An 18148-nucleotide genomic window follows, 5' to 3' on the forward strand; every position below is an offset into this window, starting at 1 on the left:
TTGCGGTACGCCACACCCCTCCCGATAAACAGGACCCCCGTTTCGACCGTAGGAGGTCCGTTCCCTCCATTTTGCGGTACGCCAGACCCCTCCCGTTGAACAGGATCCCGTTTCAAACGTGGCCGATCAAACACAAGGCTGTTTCCTCCGTTCTGCGGTACGACATGCCTCGTTTCCATCGACTGTTCCGTCCAAGCCCTCCCGATGAACACGACGACACATTCTGTTCTGACCCAGCCGGTTGGCTCCCCATGAACACGACGATGATGTTGTTTCTCCGTTCGGACCCAGCCATGTACACGAGCCCTGGCCGTACGTATGCACGAGTAGGAATTCGAAACCCTGCCCGTATGTACGTACGTGGCCGTATTTTCTTTCTTGCACACTGGCCGCTATACGTACGTGTACATGCTACGTGCGCGCCTCTACTATGACACGTGCTCACCTCTACATCGACCAGTATGTACGTACACGTTCGCGACTAGAATGACAACGCTATGTACGCTTCAACCAGGTGGGTCCCGACTGTCACGCACTTCCTTGCGTGCGAAGATGTAGCTGGTGGGTCGCAGCAGTCGGGGGGGCGAATCGTTTTTTTGCCCGGACACACTTCCTTGCGTGCGAAGATGTAGCTGGTAGGTCCCAGTAGTCAGGGGGAACGTTTTTTTAGCGAAATACGGTGGCCCGTCCGGTGGAGCCCCGCTATCAGGTGGAGGAATAATTATTTTGCACATAATAAGGAGGTACTTCCTTGCTGCGGCCGTGGACCCAGCTGTTAGCCTCTCCACGTACAGTCCATGTCCGATGGAAGCCGTTCCTTGACCACGCCGCGTCGAGAGCACCAGGGAGGTGGACGACGGCGAGGCCTAGGAAGGGGACGACGCGGAGCCGGGGAAGACGTGGTAGTGGATGCCCACGCGTAGAGGAGTATGAGGGTTCACTAGTTCGCTGCGGTGTGAGGCTGCCGTCACCGTAGAATAACAGGGGGTGTGGGTGAGTAGAGGGATGGCCTGGCCAGTGGTGGGAGTAGTAGGGGGCGGTGAGGCCTCGGCCGCATCGCAGCCGGCCACGGGAGGCAGTAGCACAAGGCACGACCGGCGCTAGTTTGGGCGGCTGGAGCAAGAAGACCAGAGGTTGAAGAAGCACTACGGCCGTTGGATGGACATCGTATGGTCCTAGAATCATGCATATTGACTAAGTTGACAAAGCCCTCCATCCCCGTCAACTTAGTAGGCCCACAAGTCAGCCTTCCACTATAGTGAGTCCCAGCTAGCAGGGGGAGTACTCATTTTTTGTGCATAATAAGGAGGCACTTCCTTGCATGCGAATATATAGCTGGTGGGTCCAAGTTGTCAGCGGCGGTAATGTTTTTTTCGCGAAATACAGAGGCCCTTTCGGTGGGTCCCAGATGTCAGGTGGAAGAATCATTATTTTGCGCATAATAAGGAGGCATTTCCTTGCCTGCGTCCATGGACCCAGCTGTCAGCCTCTCCACGTACAGTCCACTTCAGATGCATGTCGGTCGTTGACCATGTTGACCAGGCTGCGCCGAGAGCACCAGGGCGGTGGACGGTGGCGAGGCCTAGGAAGGGAATGACACGGAGGCAGGGAAGACTTGGCAGTTGTTTCCCATGCGGAGGGGAGTACGATGCTACCTCTTGAGCACTGCGTTGGATTTCCTTGAAGAGGAAAGGGTGATGCAGCACAGTAGCATAAGTATTTCCCTCAGTTTTTGAGAACCAAGGTATCAATCTAGTAGGAGGCTACGCGCGAGTACCTCGTACCTGCACAATACAAATAAATCCTCGCAACCAACGCGATAAGGGGTTGTCAATCCCTTCACGGTCACTTACGAGAGTGAGATCTGATAGATATGATAGGATAATGTTTTTGGTATTTTTATGATAAAGATGCGAAGTAAGATAAAAGCAAAGTAAAAAAGCAAAGCTATAATAAAGTGATGGAAGATTAATATGATGAGAATAGACCCGGGGGCCATAGATTTCACTAGTGGCTTCTCTCAAAAGCATAAGTATTTTACGGTGGGTGAACAAATTACTGTTGAGCAATTGACATAATTGAGCATAGTTATGAGAATATCTAGGTATGATCATGTATATAGGCATCACATCCGAGACAAGTAGACCGACTCCTGCCTGCATCTACTACTATTACTCCACTCATCGACCGCTATCCAGCATGCATCTAGAGTATTAAGTTTAAGAAAACAGAGTAACGCCTTAAGCAAGATGACATGATGTAGAGGGATAAATTCATGCAATATGATAAAAACCCCATCTTGTTATCCTCGATGGCAACAATACAATATGTGCCTTGCTGCCCCTGCTGTCACTGGGAAAGGACACCGCAAGATTGAACCCAAAGCTAAGCACTTCTCCCATTGCAAGAAAAATCAATCTAGTAGGCCAAACCAAACTGATAACTCGAAGAGACTTGCAAAGATAACCAATCATACATAAAAGAATTCAGAGAAGATTCAAATATTGTTCATAGATAGACTTGATCATAAACCCACAATTCATCGATCTCAACAAACACACCGAAAAAGAAGATTACATCGATTAGATCTCCATGAGAGAGGGGGAGAACATTGTATTGAGATCCAGAAAGAGAGAAGAAGCCATCTAGCTACTAACTATGTGAAGGAAATATGCCCTAGAGGCAATAATAAATGTTATTATTTATTTCCTTATATCATGATAAATGTTTATTATTCATGCTCGAATTGTATTAACCGGAAACTTAGTACATGTGTGAATACATAGACAAAACAATGTGCCACTAGTATGCCTCTACTTGACTAGCTCGTTGATCAAAGATGATTATGTTTCCTAGCCATAGACATGAGTTGTCATTTGATTAACGGGATAACATCATTAGGAGAATGATGTGATTGACTTGACCCATTCCGTTAGCTTAGCACACGATCGTTTAGTATGTTGCTATTGCTTTCTTCATGACTTATACATGTTCCTATGACTATGAGATTATGCAACTCCCGTTTATCGTAGGAACACTTTGTGTGCTACCAAATGTCACAACGTAACTGGGTGATTATAAAGGTGCTCTACAGGTGTCTCCGAAGGTATTTGTTGGGTTGGCGTATTTCGGATTAGGATTTGTCACTCCGATTGTCGGAGAGGTATCTCTGGGCCCACTCGGTAATGCACATCACTATAAGCCTTTCAAGCATTGCAACTAATGAGTTAGTTGCGGGATGACGTATTACATAACGAGTAAAGAGACTTGCCGGTAATGAGATTGAACTAGGTATTGAGATACCGACGATCGAATCTCGGGCAAGTAACATACCGATGACAAAGGGAACAACGTATGTTGTTATGTGGTTTGACCGAGAAAGATCTTCGTAGAATATGTGGGAGCCAATATGAGCATCCAGGTTCCTCTATTGGTTATTGACCGGAGATTGTCTCAAGTCATGTCTACATAGTTCTCGAACCCGTAGGGTCCGCACGCTTAAAGTTTTGATGACGGTTATATTATGAGTTTATGTGATTTGATGTACCGAAGGTAGTTCGGAGTCTCAGATGAGATCGGGGACATGACGAGGAGTCTCGAAATGGTCGATACGTAAAGATCGATATATTGGACGACTACATTCGGACATCAGAAAGGTTCCGAGTGATTCGGGTATTTTTCGGAGTACCGGAGAGTTACGGGATTTCGTATTGGGCCTTAATGGGCCATACGGGAAAGGAGAGAAAGGCCCCAAAGGGTGGCCGCACCCCTCTCCATGGGCTGGTCCGAATTGGACTAGGGAGGGGTGGCGCCCCCTTCCTTCTTTCTCCTTCTCCCTTCCCTTCTCCTACTCCAACAAGGAAAGGAGGAGTCCTACTCCCGGTGGGAGTAGGACTCCCCCCTTGGTGCGCCTCTCCCTTGGCCAGGCACCACCCCCTTTGCTCCATTATATACGGGGCAGGGAGGCACCCCATAGACACAACAATTGATCCCTTGGATCTCTTAGCCGTGTGCGGTGCCCCCCTCCACCATAATCCACCTCGATAATATTGTAGCAGTGCTTAGGCAAAGCCCTGCATCGGTAGAACATCATTATCATCACTACGCCATTGTGCTAACAAAACTCTTCCTCAACACTCGGCTGGATCGGAGTTCGAGGGACGTCACCGAGCTGAACGTGTGCTGAACTCGAAGGTGCCGTACGTTCGATACTTGGATCGGTCGGATCGGGAAGATGTACGACTACTTCCTCTACGTTGTGTCAACGCTTCCGTTGCCGGTCTACGAGGGTACATAGACAACACTCTCCCCTCTCATTGCTATGCATCACCATAATCTTGCGTGTGCGTAGGAATTTTTTTGAAATTACTACGTTCCCCAACAGTGGCATCCGAGCCAGGTTTTATGCGTTGATGTTATATGCACGAGTAGAACACAAGTGAGTTGTGGGTGATATAAGTCATACTGCTTACCAGCATGTCATACTTTGGTTCGGCGGTATTGTGAGATGAAGCGGCCCGGACCGACATTACGCGTACGCTTACGCGAGACTGGTTTCACCATTGCGAGCACTCGTTGCTTAAAGGTGACTGGCGGGTGTCTGTCTCTCTCAATTTAGTTGAACCGAGTGTGGCTACGCCCGGTCCTTGCGAAGGTTAAAACAGCATCAACTTGACAAACTATCGTTGTGGTTTTGATGCGTAGGTAAGAACGGTTATTGCTAAGCCCATAGCAGCCACGTAAAACTTGCAACAACAAAGTAGAGGACGTCTAACTTGTTTTTGCAGGGCATGTTGTCATGTAATATGGTCAAGACATGATGCTAAATTTTATTGTACGAGATGATCATGTTTTGTAACCGAGTTATCGACAACTGGCAGGAGCCATATGGTTGTCGCTTTACTGTATGCAATGCAATCGCCCTGCAATGCTTTACTTTATCACTAAGCGGTAGCGATAATCGTTGAAGCATAAGATTGGCGAGACGACAACGATGCTACGATGGAGATCAAGGTATCGCGCCGGTGACGATGGTGATCATGACGGTGTTTCGGAGATGGAGATCACAAGCACAAGATGATGATGGCCATATCATATCACTTATATTGATTCCATGTGATGTTTATCTTTTATGCATCTTATCTTGCTTTGATTGATGGTAGCATTATAAGATGATCTCTCACTAAATTTCAAGATAAAAGTGTTCTCCCTGAGTATGCACCGTTGCCAAAGTTCGTCGTGCCCAGACACCACGTGATGATCGGGTGTGATAAGCTCTACGTCCATCTACAATGAGTGCAAGCCAGTTTTGCACACGCAGAATACTCGGGTTAAAACTTGACGAGCCTAGCATATATACAGATATGGCCTCGGAACACGGAGACCAAAAGGTCGAGTGTGAATCATATAGTAGATATGATCAACATAGTGATGTTCACCATTGAAACTACTCCATCTCACGTGATGATCGGACATGGTTTAGTTGATTTGGATCACGTGATCACTTAGAGGATTAGAGGGATGTCTATCTAAGTGGGAGTTCTTAAGTAATATGATTAATTGAACTTAAATTTATCATGAACTTAGTCCTGGTAGTATTAGCATATCTATGTTGTAGATCAATAGCTCACGTTTAGCTCCCCTATTTTATTTTTGATATGTTCCTAGAGAAAACTAAGTTGAAAGATGTTAGTAGCAATGATGCAGATTGGATCCGTGATCTGAGGTTTATCCTCATTGCTGCACAGAAGAATTATGTCCTTGATGCACCGCTAGGTGGCAGACCTATTGCAGGAGCAGATGCAGACGTTATGAACGTTTGGCTAGCTCAATATGATGACTACTTGATAGTTTAGTGCACCATGCTTAACGACTTAGAATCGGGATTTCAAAGACGTTTTGAACGTCATGGACCATATGAGATGTTCCAAGAGTTGAAGTTAATATTTCAAGCAAATACCCGAGTTGAGAGATATGAAGTCTCCAAGAAGTTCTATAGCTAAAAGATGGAGGAGAATAGCTCAGCTAGTGAGCATGCGCTCAGATTGTCTGGGTACTACAATCGCTTGAATCAAGTGGGAGTTAAACTTCTAGATAAAATAGTGATTGACAGAATTCTCTAGTCACCATCACCAAGTTAGTAGAACTTCCTGATGAACTATAATATGCAAGGGATAACAGAAATAATTCCCAAGCTCTTCGTAATGCTGAAATCGACGAAGGTAGAAATCAAGAAAAACATCAAGTGTTGATGGTTGACGAGACCACTAGTTTCAAGAAAAGGGCAAAGGGAAGAAGGGGAACTTCAAGAAGAACGACAAGCAAGTTGCTGCTCAAGTGAAGAAGCCCAAATTTGGACCTAAGCCTGAGACTGAGTGCTTCTACTGCAAAAGGACTGGTCAGTGGAAGAAGAACTACCCCAAATAATTGGCGGATAAGAAGGATGGCAAAGTGAACAAAAGTATATTTGATATACATGTTATTGATGTGTACTTTACTAGTGTTTATAGCAACCCCTCAGTATTTGACACTAGTTTAGTTGCTAAGAGTAGTAACTTAAACAGGAGTTGCAGAATAAACAGAGACTAGTTAAGGGTGAAGGACGATGTGTGTTGGAAGTGGTTCCAGGATTGATATGATCATCATCGCACACTCCCTATACTTTTGGGATTAGTGTTGAACCTAAATAAGTGTTATTTGGTGTTTGCGTTGAGCATGAATATGATTTGATCATGTTTATTGCAATACGGTTATTCATTTAAGTTAGAGAACAATTGTTGTTCTGTTTACATGAATAAAACCTTCTATGGTCATACACACCAACAAAAATGGTTTGTTGGATCTCGATCGTAGTGATATACATATTCATAATATTGAAGACAAAAGATGCAAAGTTAATAATGATAGTGCAACTTATTTGTGGCACTGTCGTTTAGGTCATATTGATGTAAAGCGCTTGAAGAAACTCCATGCTGACGGTATTTTGGAAATTACTTGATTATGAATCACTTGATGCTTGCGAACCATGCCTTATGGGAAAGATGACTAAGACTCTGTTCTCCTGAACAATGGAGCGAGCAATTGACTTATTGGAAATAATACATACTGATGTATGCGATCTGATGAGTGTTAAGGCTCGCGGTGGGTATCATTATTTTCTGACCTTCACGGATGATTTGAGCAGATATGGGTATATCTACTTGATGAAACATAAGTCTGAAACATTTGAAAAGTTCAAAGAATTTCAGAGTGAAGTGGAAAATCATCGTGACAAGAAAATAAAGTTTCTACGATCTGATCGCAGAGACAAATATTTGAGTTACGAGTTTGGTCTTCAATTAAAACAATGTGGAATAGTTTCACAAATTCATGCCACCTGGAACACCACAGCATAATGGTGTGTCCGGTCGTCATAACCGTACTTTATTAGATATGGTGCGATCTATGATGTTTCTTACCGATTTACCACTATAGTTTTGGGGTTATGCATTAGAGACAGCTGTATTCACGTTAAATAGGGAACCATCTAAATCCGTTGATACGTCACCTTATGAACTTTGGTTTGGCAAGAAACCAAAAGTTGTCGTTTCTTAAAATTTGGGGCTACGATGCTCATGTGAAAAAGTTTCATCCTGATGAGCTTGAACCCAAATCGGAGAAATGTGTCTTCATAGGATACCCAAAGGAGACGGTTGGGTACACCTTCTATCACAGATCTGAAGGCAAGACTTTTGTTGCTAAATTCGGAATCTTTCTGGAGAAGGAGTTTCTCTCGAAAGAAGTGAGTGGGAGGAAAGTAGAACTTGATGAGGTAACTGTACCTGCTCCCCTATTGGAAAGTAGTTCATCGCAGAAATCTGTTCCTATGACTACTACACCAATTAGTGAGGAAGCTAATGATGATGATCATGTAACTTCAGATCAAGTTACTACCGAACCTCGTAGGTAAACCAGAGTGAGATCCGCACCAGAGTGGTACAGTAATCCTGTTCTGGAGGTCATGTTAATTGAACATGACGAACCTACGAACTATGAGGAAGCGATGATGAGCCCAGATTCCGCAAAATGGCTTGAGGCCATGAAATCTGAGATGGGATCCATGTATGAGAACAAAGTACAGACTTTGATTGACTTGCCCGTTGATCGGTGAGCCATTGAGATTAAATGGATTTTCAAGAGGAAGACGGACGCTGATAGTAGTGTTACTATCTACAAAGCTAGAATTATTGCAAAAGGTTTTTCGACAAGTTCAAGGTGTTGACTACGATGAGATTTGCTCACTCGTATCTATGCTTAAGTCTGTCCGAATCATGTTAGCAATTGCCGCATTTATGAAATCTGGCAAATGGATAAACAAAACTGCATTCCTTAATGTCTTTTTTAAAGAAGAGTTGTATATGATGCAACCAAAAGGTTTTGTCAATCCTAAAGGTGCTAACAAAATATGCAAGCTCCAGCGATCCATCTATGGACTGGTGCAAGCATCTCGGAGTTGGAATATACGCTTTGATAAGTTGATCAAAGCATATAGTTTTATAAAGACTTACGATGAAGCCTGTATTTACCAAAAAGTGAGTGGGAGCACTACATCATTTCTGATAAGTATATGTGTATGGCATATTGTTGATCGGAAAAAATGTAGAATTATTCTGCAAAGCATAAAGGAGTGTTTGAAAGGAGTTTTTCAAAGAAAGACCTCGGTAAAGCTGCTTACATATTGAGCATCAAGATCTATAGAGAGATATCAAGACGCTTGATAAGTTTTTTCAATGAATACATAACTTGACAAGATTTTGAAGTAGTTCAAAATGGAACAGTCAAAGAAAGAGTTCTTGCCTGTGTTACAAGGTGTGAAATTGAGTAAGACTCAAAGCCCGACCACGGCAGACGATAGAAAGAGAATGAAAGTCATTCCCTATGCCTCAGCCATAGGTTCTATAAAGTATGGCATGCTGTGTACCAGATCTATTGTATACCCTACACTGAGTTTAGCGAGGGAGTACAATAGTGATCTAGGAGTAGATCACTGAACAGCGGTCAAAATTATCCTTAGTGGAATAAGGATATGTTTCTCGATTATGGACGTGACAAAAGGGTTCGTCGTAAACGGTTACGTCGATGCAAGTTTTTGACACTGATCCAGATGATTCTAAGTCTCAATCTGGATACATATTGAAAGTGGGAGCAATTAGCTAGAGTAGCTACGTGCAGAGCATTGTTTACATAGAAATTTGCAAAATACATACGGATCTGAATTTGGCAGACCCGTTGACTAAAAATTATCTCACAAGCAAAACATGATCACACCATAGTACTCTTTGGGTATTAATCACATAGCAATGTGAACTACATTGCTGACTCTAGGAAACTCGTTGGGTATTGGTCACATGTTGATGTGAACTATGGGTGTTAGCAACATAAAGATGTGAACTATCGATGTTGAATCACATGGTGATGTGAACTAGATTATTGACTCTAGTGCAAGTGTGAGACTGAAGGAAATATGCCCTAGAGGCAATAATAAATGTTATTATTTATTTCCTTATATCATGATAAATGTTTATTATTCATGCTAGAATTGTATTAACCGGAAGCTTAGTACATGTGTGAATACATAGACAAAACAATGTGTCACTAGTATGCCTCTACTTGACTAGCTCGTTGATCAAAGATGGTTATGTTTCCTAGCCATAGACATGAGTTGTCATTTGATTAACGGGATCACATAATTAGGAGAATGATGTGTCTGACTTGACCCATTCCGTTAGCTTAGCACACGATCGTTTAGTATGTTGCTATTGCTTTCTTCATGACTTATACATGTTCCTATGACTATGAGATTATGCAACTCCCGTTTACCGGAGGAACACTTTGTGTGCTACCAAATGTCACAGCATAACTGGGTGATTATAAAGGTGCTCTACAGGTGTCTCTGAAGGTACTTGTTGGGTTGGCATATTTCGAGATTAGGATTTGTCACTCCGATTGTTGGAGAGGTATCTCTGGGCCCACTCGGTAATGCAGATCAAGCCATGCAAGCATTGCAACTAATGAGTTAGTTGCGGGATGATGTATTACAGAACGAGTAAAGAGACTTGCCGGTAACGAGATTAAACTAGGTATTGAGATACCGACGATCGAATCTCGGGCAACTAACATACCGATGAGAAAGGGAACAACGTATGTTGTTGTGCGGTTTGACCGATAAAGATCTTCGTAGAATACGTGGGAGCCAATATGAGCATCCAGGTTCCGCTATTGGTTATTGAATGGAGATTGTCTCAAGTCATGTCTACATAGTTCTCGAACCCGTAGGGTCCGCACGCTTAAAGTTTTGATGACAGTTATATTATGAGTTTATGTGATTTGATGTACCGAAGGTAGTTCGGAGTCCCGGATGAGATCGGGGACATAACAAGGAGTCTCAAAATGGTCGAGACGTAAAGATCGATATATTGGACGACTATATTTGGACATCGGAAAGGTTCCGAGTGATTCGGGTATTTTTCGGAGTACCGGAGAGTTACGGGAATTCGTATTGGGCCTTAATGGGCCATACGGGAAAGGAGAGAAAGGCCCCAAAGGGTGGCCGCACCCCTCCCCATGGGCTGGTCCGAATTGCACTAGGGAGGGGGGCGCCTGATGAAGATATGTACCTAGGGTAGGGTCATAGAACTAACTTAAATGGCCTACCCAAGGACATCACCCCAACACCAGAAGACATTCAAGGAAGAATTACTTTTCAATCGACTATAGAGTGTCTCACTCGACGAGCTTGGAGGCACTCGACCATGAATCCCATCACTTGACCATGAAGTTCATCACCCGACGGCCAGAAGGTCTAAAGTCACTCTGCACGCAAACGGTCGGTCTTTAAGTAGTCTTTATGGCCATCATGGCACTTTATTGGTGGCGTTACCAGTAACGCCCACCTTAATGTACTTTAAACCCTACAAAACTGAGGGCCGGAGGGGTCTGGCGCACTCTATATAAGCCACCCCCTCCTCAGTGTAAAGGGTTCGCACCCCTGTAATCCTCATACACATAATCCAGTCGACCGCCTCTGGGCTCCGAGACGTAGGGCTATTACTTCCTCCGAGAAGGGCCTGAACTCGTAAAACTCGTGTGTAAAACTACTCCATAGCTAGGATCTTGCCTCTCCATTCCTACCCCCTACACTACTGTCAGACTTAGAACCACGACAGTTGGCGCCCACCGTGGGGCAGGTGTCTTAGCGACTTGTTGGAGAAGTTGCGATTTTTCCGATTCTCATCATCATTGTTTCAAGCGGAGGTTTGGCTGAGGGCCGCGAGATCCGTCTCGGCGCGCTCGTGTTCATCACCGACGACTCTGCTTGGCTTCAGGAGGATCCGCTCGACGTCGACGCGCTTCCCGTCCGCGGGGCAACGCACTTTCGCGCATGCGTCCGCGACGTCCTCCTACGACAGTCGTCGACTCAGTATCGGTCGGCCTTTGTGACGTCCTCGCTCCCCGCTGCCCACCGGCGCAAGTGTTCCGGTCGGTCGAGGCTCCAGCGGTGGGTGAGGCACGCTGTGGCTCGCCAGTCGGCCACCCCCCAAGTCGTGGCAATCGAGCCCGACGAATATCTCTACGGCTTGTTCGATCTGTCGACTCGCTCCATAGAGACTGCATCCGAGTGCGACAGCAGTGACCCCGCGGCGGAAGTCCTGATGGTCGATGGACCTCGCAGTCTCCCAGGCTTCCCCCGCGGGGACGGTGGTGATGGTGGAGGCGAACCGTCGCGCATCCATGAAGAGTACCGCCCCGAGCCCCTCTCCTCTCAGCAGAGGGAAGATCTTCGCCGCTGCAACATGGATGCACTTCACACTCCTATCGTTGGAGAAACTCCTGAGGCTCAGGCCTTGGAAGAGGTGCGCCTGGCCAACTTGGCCGAGCGCACTCGACTGGATAACCTCCAGCGCGCAGTCGACGAGCGTGCTCGACAGCGGGTCCCAGAGTCCAGTCGACGACAGCTCTTTCCACCTCCTCAGGTATATCGAACTCCGATTCAGAATTTAGCAGCTGCGGCCCGTATAGCAGAGTCGATTCAGCCTTCCCAATCAGAGGCTGGTGGAGGCTTGTTGCAGATCAGGGCGTTACTTCGGGCAGCAGGCGACCAAAATACAGCTGTATCTCAGTCGCGAAATAGGATCCATAGCAGATCTGTTGTTGACACAGTTCAGTCGGCTCACAGCCCAAGATCGCCCCAAGGCGTGAGGGACGGGGAGACCGACATGATCAGTACAAAAACCGTGAGCAGTATGATCACCGACTCGATCGTGATGATCGTCGTCGAGTGCCAACCCCTCCCCTGAGGAGTGGATCATACGTGCCTCGATTGGGATGACAGGCACCCTCACAGCGGTGGGCGAAGAATTCCAGTTAACTCCAGGGAACCAGGCTTTGACGTGAGATCCATTCTCGTTCAAGGTCTAGTCGACAGGAACAGAGCTCACCGAGAAGGTCATGACAGAGATGCGCCCACCAGCAGCAGAGTGCACGTATCTGGTCTAGAGTGTTTTAGCAGGGCCATCAGGGCCGCAGTGATTCCTCCCAACTTCAGGTTGGCGACTGGAGTCAGCAAGTTCACTGGTGAGTCCAAGCCTGACACTTGGCTTGAGGACTACCGAGTGGCTGTTCAGATCGGCAGCGGCAACGATGAAGTGGCCATGAAACACCTGCCTTTGATGTTGGAGGGCTCGGCCAGAGCGTGGCTGAATCAGTTAGCACCCAGCAGCATTTACACTTGGGAAGATCTCGCCCGAGTGTTTGTCAGAATGTTTGAAGGAACATGCAAACGACCAGCAGGGTTGACAGAATTACAATCTTGTGTGCAGAAGACAAATGAAACTTTGAGGGATTACATTCAGAGATGGAGCACGTTGCATCACACGGTGGAGAACGTGTCTGATCACCAGGTAGTTTGTGCCTTCAAGGAAGGCGTTAAGTACAGAGAGTTGAACCTGAAATTCGGTCAAACCGGAGACATGTCTCTGAGTCGAATGATGGAAATTGCCACCAAATATGCTAATGGCGAAGAAGAGGATAGACTCCGGAGTGGCAAGCACAAATCAGTCGCCCACGAAACCGGCGGAGGGAATTCCAGTCGGAAGCCCAAGCGGAAAGCCAAGCCAGCTGCTCCTGGAGAAGCCTTCGCTATGACTCAAGGAAAGTTTAAGGGGAAGCCCAAGGGGCCCTGGAACCCCAAGAAAGTGAAAGACCAAGACAGAAATGATGTGTTGGATTTGCCATGTCACATTCACACAAAGAAAGATGAAGAAGGTAAATTCATCTACCCGAAGCATACCACTCGATAGTGCCGGCTCTTGATTCAGCAGTTCCAGGGGAAACCGCCCAAAGAGAAGGAAAAGGAGTTGGACAAAGTTGAGGACAAAGAGGATAGTGATGATGGATTCCCCCAGGTCAATTCCACCCTGATGATTTTTGCTGATGTTGAAAGCAAAAGTTGATTGAAAGTTATCAACCGAGAAGTGAACATGGTCGCTCCAGCGACACCCAGCTATTTGAAATGGTCTCAGACTGCCATTACATTTGACCAGTCTGATCACCCGACGCACATAGCCACCCCTGGGAGGCAGGCGCTAGTGGTTGACCCAGTTGTCGAAGCCACTCGGTTGACTAAGGTTCTGATGGATGGCGGCAGTGGCATGAACATATTATATGTAGAAACGTTGAAAGGGATGGGCATTCCAATGTCCAGACTCAGTACCAGTAACATGAGTTTCCATGGAGTCATTCCTGGAAAGAAGGCTGAGTCACTCGGTCAGATTGCTCTCGATGTAGTTTTTGGTGACTCCAAGAATTTTCGCAAAGAAAAGTTGACGTTTGAAGTCGTAGATTTTTAGAGTGCTTATCACGCAATTCTAGGGAGGCCAGCATATGCATGTTTCATGGCTCGACCATGTTATGTATACCTCAAATTGAAGATGCCTGGCCCCAAAGGTGTGATCACTGTCACCGGCAATCGGAAGAAAGCGGAAGAGTGTTTTCAGAAAGGCTCAAAAATCGCCGATGCTCAGATGGCAGTGGAGGAGCTGCAGGAATACCAGAAAACTGCAGACCCGAGTGATTTGTTGTGAGCCAAGAAGCCCGCTACGGAGTTAGCGTTCCAGTCGTCCGGTGAAACAAATCTGATTCATATTCACCCGACCGATCCCAATGCTGCTCCGACTCATATCTCAACAACCCTCGACTCCAAATAGGAAGAAGCGCTCATCTAGTTCCTCCGTGAGAAATGGGACATCTTCACATGGAAGCCTTCTGACATGCCAGGTGTTCCTAGGGGGCTGCTGAGCATCGCCTACAAGTCGACCCAAAGATAAAACCTGTCAAGGAACATCTTCGATGGTCCGCTGTCTAGAAGAGAAAGGCCATTGGTGAGGAGGTAGCTCGACTCTTAGCAGCTGAGTTCATCCGAGAGATTTACCACTCCGAGTAGCTCGCCAATGTTGTCATGGTCCCCAAGAAGGACAACTCGCTTTGCATGTGCATTGACTTCAAACATATCAATCGGGCCTGCCCGAAAGATCATTTTCCTCTCCCCCGCATCGACCAGATAGTCGACTCGACCGCGGGGTGTGAGCGCCTATCTTTTTTAGACACCTATTCCGGGTACCATCAGATCCGTCTGTATGGACCCGACGAGATCAAAACAGCTTTCATCACTCCATTCAGATGCTTCTGTTATGTTACCATGCCATTCGGCCTGAAGAATGCCAGAGCCACGTTCATGAGGATGATTCAGAAGTGTTTGCTCACTCAAATCAGTCAGAATGTGGAAAGTGTACATGGATGATATTGTGGTCAAGTCACGGAAAGGTTCCCACCTGCTGACTGACCTTGCTGAAACTTTTGCCAACCTCAGAAGGTATGATATCAAGCTTAATCCATCAAAGTGCACATTCGGAGTTCCAGGTGGAAAGTTACTCAGTTTTCTCGTTTCCGAACGAGGAATCGACGCCAACCCAGAGAAAGTTGGTACTATACTCCGAATGAAACGTCCTGTGCGTGTGCACGATGTCCAGAAGCTTACTGGTTGCTTGGCCGCTTTAAGTCGATTCATATCTCGCCTCGGTGAAAAAGCATTGCCCCTTTACCGACTGATGAAGAAGTCAGGCAAGTTCGAGTGGACCCCTGAAGCTGATGCAGCATTTGCAGAGCTAAAAGCCCTGCTTTCCACCCAGCCGGTGCTTGCTGCCCCAATCAGCAAGGAGCCTTTGCTGCTTTACATTGCAGCCACTGGACAAGTTGTCAGTACAGTACTTACGGTCGAGCAGGAAGAAGAAGGGAAAGCCTTTAAAGTTCAGCGCCTAGTATATTATGTTTCTGAAGTTTTGACTCCATCAAAGCAAAGATATCCTCATTATCAGAAGCTTGTATATGGTATTTATATGACCACGAAGAAGGTCGCACATTACTTCTCTGACCACTCCATTACAATCGTCAGTGACGCCCCATTGTCAGAGATTCTGCACAACACAGACGCAACTGGTTGAGTGGCAAAAATGGGCGATTGAGCTCCTTCCCCTAGATATCAAGTTTGAGGCAAAGAAAGCTATCAAGTCCCAAGCAATAGCAGATTTCGTCACCGAGTGGATCGAACAGCAACTGCCGACTCAAGTTCACTCGGAGCACTGAACCATGTTCTTCAATGGTTCTAAGATGCTGAATGGTTTCGGTGCTGGGGTAGTGTTGGTTTCCCCCCGAGGAGATAAGCTCAGATATGTTCTCCAAATTCACTTTGATTCCTCCAATAACGAAGCGGAATATGAAGCACTTCTGTATGGGTTGCGAATGGCCATTTCACTCGGCGTCCGTCGCCTCATGGTCTACGGCGACTCAGATTTGGTGGTTAATCAAGTGATGAAGGAGTGGGACGTCAGAAGTGCAGCAATGACTGGTTACTACAATGCAGTGAGAAAGCTGGAAAAGAAATTTGAGAGGTTAGAACTTCATCATATACCCCGACTAAAAAATCAAGCAGCTGATGATCTGGCAAAAATAGGTTCCAAGAGAGAGGCCATTCCCAGCAATGTGTTTTTGGAACATATCCACACACCATCAGTTCAAGAGGATCCTTTCACTGAAGAATCTTCGCAGCCAAAAAGTGCCACGGATCTGACTGAAGTTGAGGTTCCAGCAGTGCTCGACCTGATCATGGAAGTTTTGGTCATCACTCCCAATTGGACAGTGCCATACATTGCGTATATCCTAAGGAAAGAACTCCCGGAGAACGAAGAAGAGGCTTGACAGATCGTCCGTTGATCCAAGGCCTTTACTGTGATAAAGGGACAGTTGTTCAGGGAAAGCGCGACTGGAGTCAGTCAGAAGTGTATAACGCCAGAAGAAGGTCAGGTAATTCTTGACGATATCCACTCGGGGACCTATGGTCACCATGCGTCCTCTCGGACCATTGTGGCTAAAGCATACCGAGCGGGATTTTACTGGCCAAGAGCAAATGAAATGGCAAAGGAGATAGTCGACAAATGTGAAGGCTGTCAGTTCTATTCCAATATGTCAAACAAACCTGCATCAGCTCTGAAGACCATTCCGCTCGTCTGGCCCTTCGCTGTTTGGGGATTGGATATGGTTGGACCTCTAAGAACTGGCAGGAGCGGCTTCACTCGTGTGCTAGTGGCAGTCGACAAGTTTACCAAGTGGATTGAAGCTAAGCCTATCAAGAATCTTGATGCCTGCACTGCTATCAGTTTCATCAAAGAGTTGATATTCAGATATGGAGTTCCGCATAGCATCATCACTGATAATGGGTCAAACTTCAATTCTGACAAGTTCAGAGCTTTTTGCGCTTCTCAAGGCACACGAGTCGACTATGCTTCAGTCGCTCATCCCCAGTTGAATGGACAAGCGGAAAGGGAGAATGGTCTAATTCTCAAAGGATTGAAACCCCGACTGATGCGCGATCTCAAGCACGCAGCAGGAGCATGGGTGGACGAACTTCCATCAGTTCTTTGGGGATTAAGGACCACTCCTAATCGGTCAACTGGATGAACTCCATTCTTTCTGGTCTATGGAGCTGAAGCAGTTTTGCCGAGTGACCTTCTTCACAATGCACCCCGAGTCGAGCTCTACTCTGAGGATGAAGCAGAACAAGCCCGGCAGGACGCAGTCGACCTCCTAGAAGAGGAACGAGAGATGGCCATGATCCGATCGACCATTTATCAGCAAGACTTGCGTCTATTCCATGCCAGAAATGTGAAGAGTCGAGCCTTCCAAGAAGGAGACTTGGTTCTCCGAGTGGATCAACAGAAACCACACAAGCTTGCACCTACTTGGGAAGGCCCCTTCATCATCACCAGAGTTCTCCACAATGGAGCGTACCATCTTTACAATTTCGAGCGCCAGATTGATGAGCCACGGGCTTGGAATGTGGAGCTGCTCTGCCCCTTTTATACTTACGTACTCATTCGGATGAGATGTAATAAGAAATACCTTTTTAGATTATTCATCAGTAACAAGAGCTTTGCAGTTCTTCCGAATAATTGTTGTTGCTTTTTGTTAACATTCTGAAATCCCCCAGTGGGTGACTTGGCTGCGAATCCGTTTCGCCTAAGTTTTTGAAACAAAAATCCTACCGAGTGCGGAGCCTGCCTCTCACTCGGAGGCTTAGATGCGAATCCGCTTCGCCTAAGTATTTGAAATCTTACCGAGTGGTCAGCCTGCCTCCCACTCGGGGGCTTAGCTGCAGTCCTGTACTCACCTAAGTGATTAAAAATCCTACCGAGTGGTGAGCAATCCTCCCACTCGGAGGCTTAGCTGCATTCCAGTACTCGCCTAAGTGATTAAAAATCCTACCGAGTGGTGAGCCTGCCTCCCACTCGGGGGCCTAGCTGCAGTTCAGTACTCGCCTAAGTGATTAAAAATCCTACCGAGTGGTGAGCCTGCCTCCCACTCGAGGGCTTAGCTGCAATTCAGTACTCGCCTAAGTAATTAAAAATCCTACCGAGTGGTGAGCAATCCTCCCACTCGGGGGCTTAGCTGCAGTCCTATACTCGCCTAAGTATTCAAAATCCTACCGAGTGGTGAGCAATCCTCCCACTCGGAGGCTTAGCTGCAGTCCAGTACTCGCCTAAGTGATTAAAAATCCTAC

The sequence above is a fragment of the Triticum dicoccoides genome, chromosome 5A (genome assembly GCF_002162155.2).
Source record: "Triticum dicoccoides isolate Atlit2015 ecotype Zavitan chromosome 5A, WEW_v2.0, whole genome shotgun sequence".
Classification (NCBI taxonomy): domain Eukaryota; kingdom Viridiplantae; phylum Streptophyta; class Magnoliopsida; order Poales; family Poaceae; genus Triticum; species Triticum dicoccoides.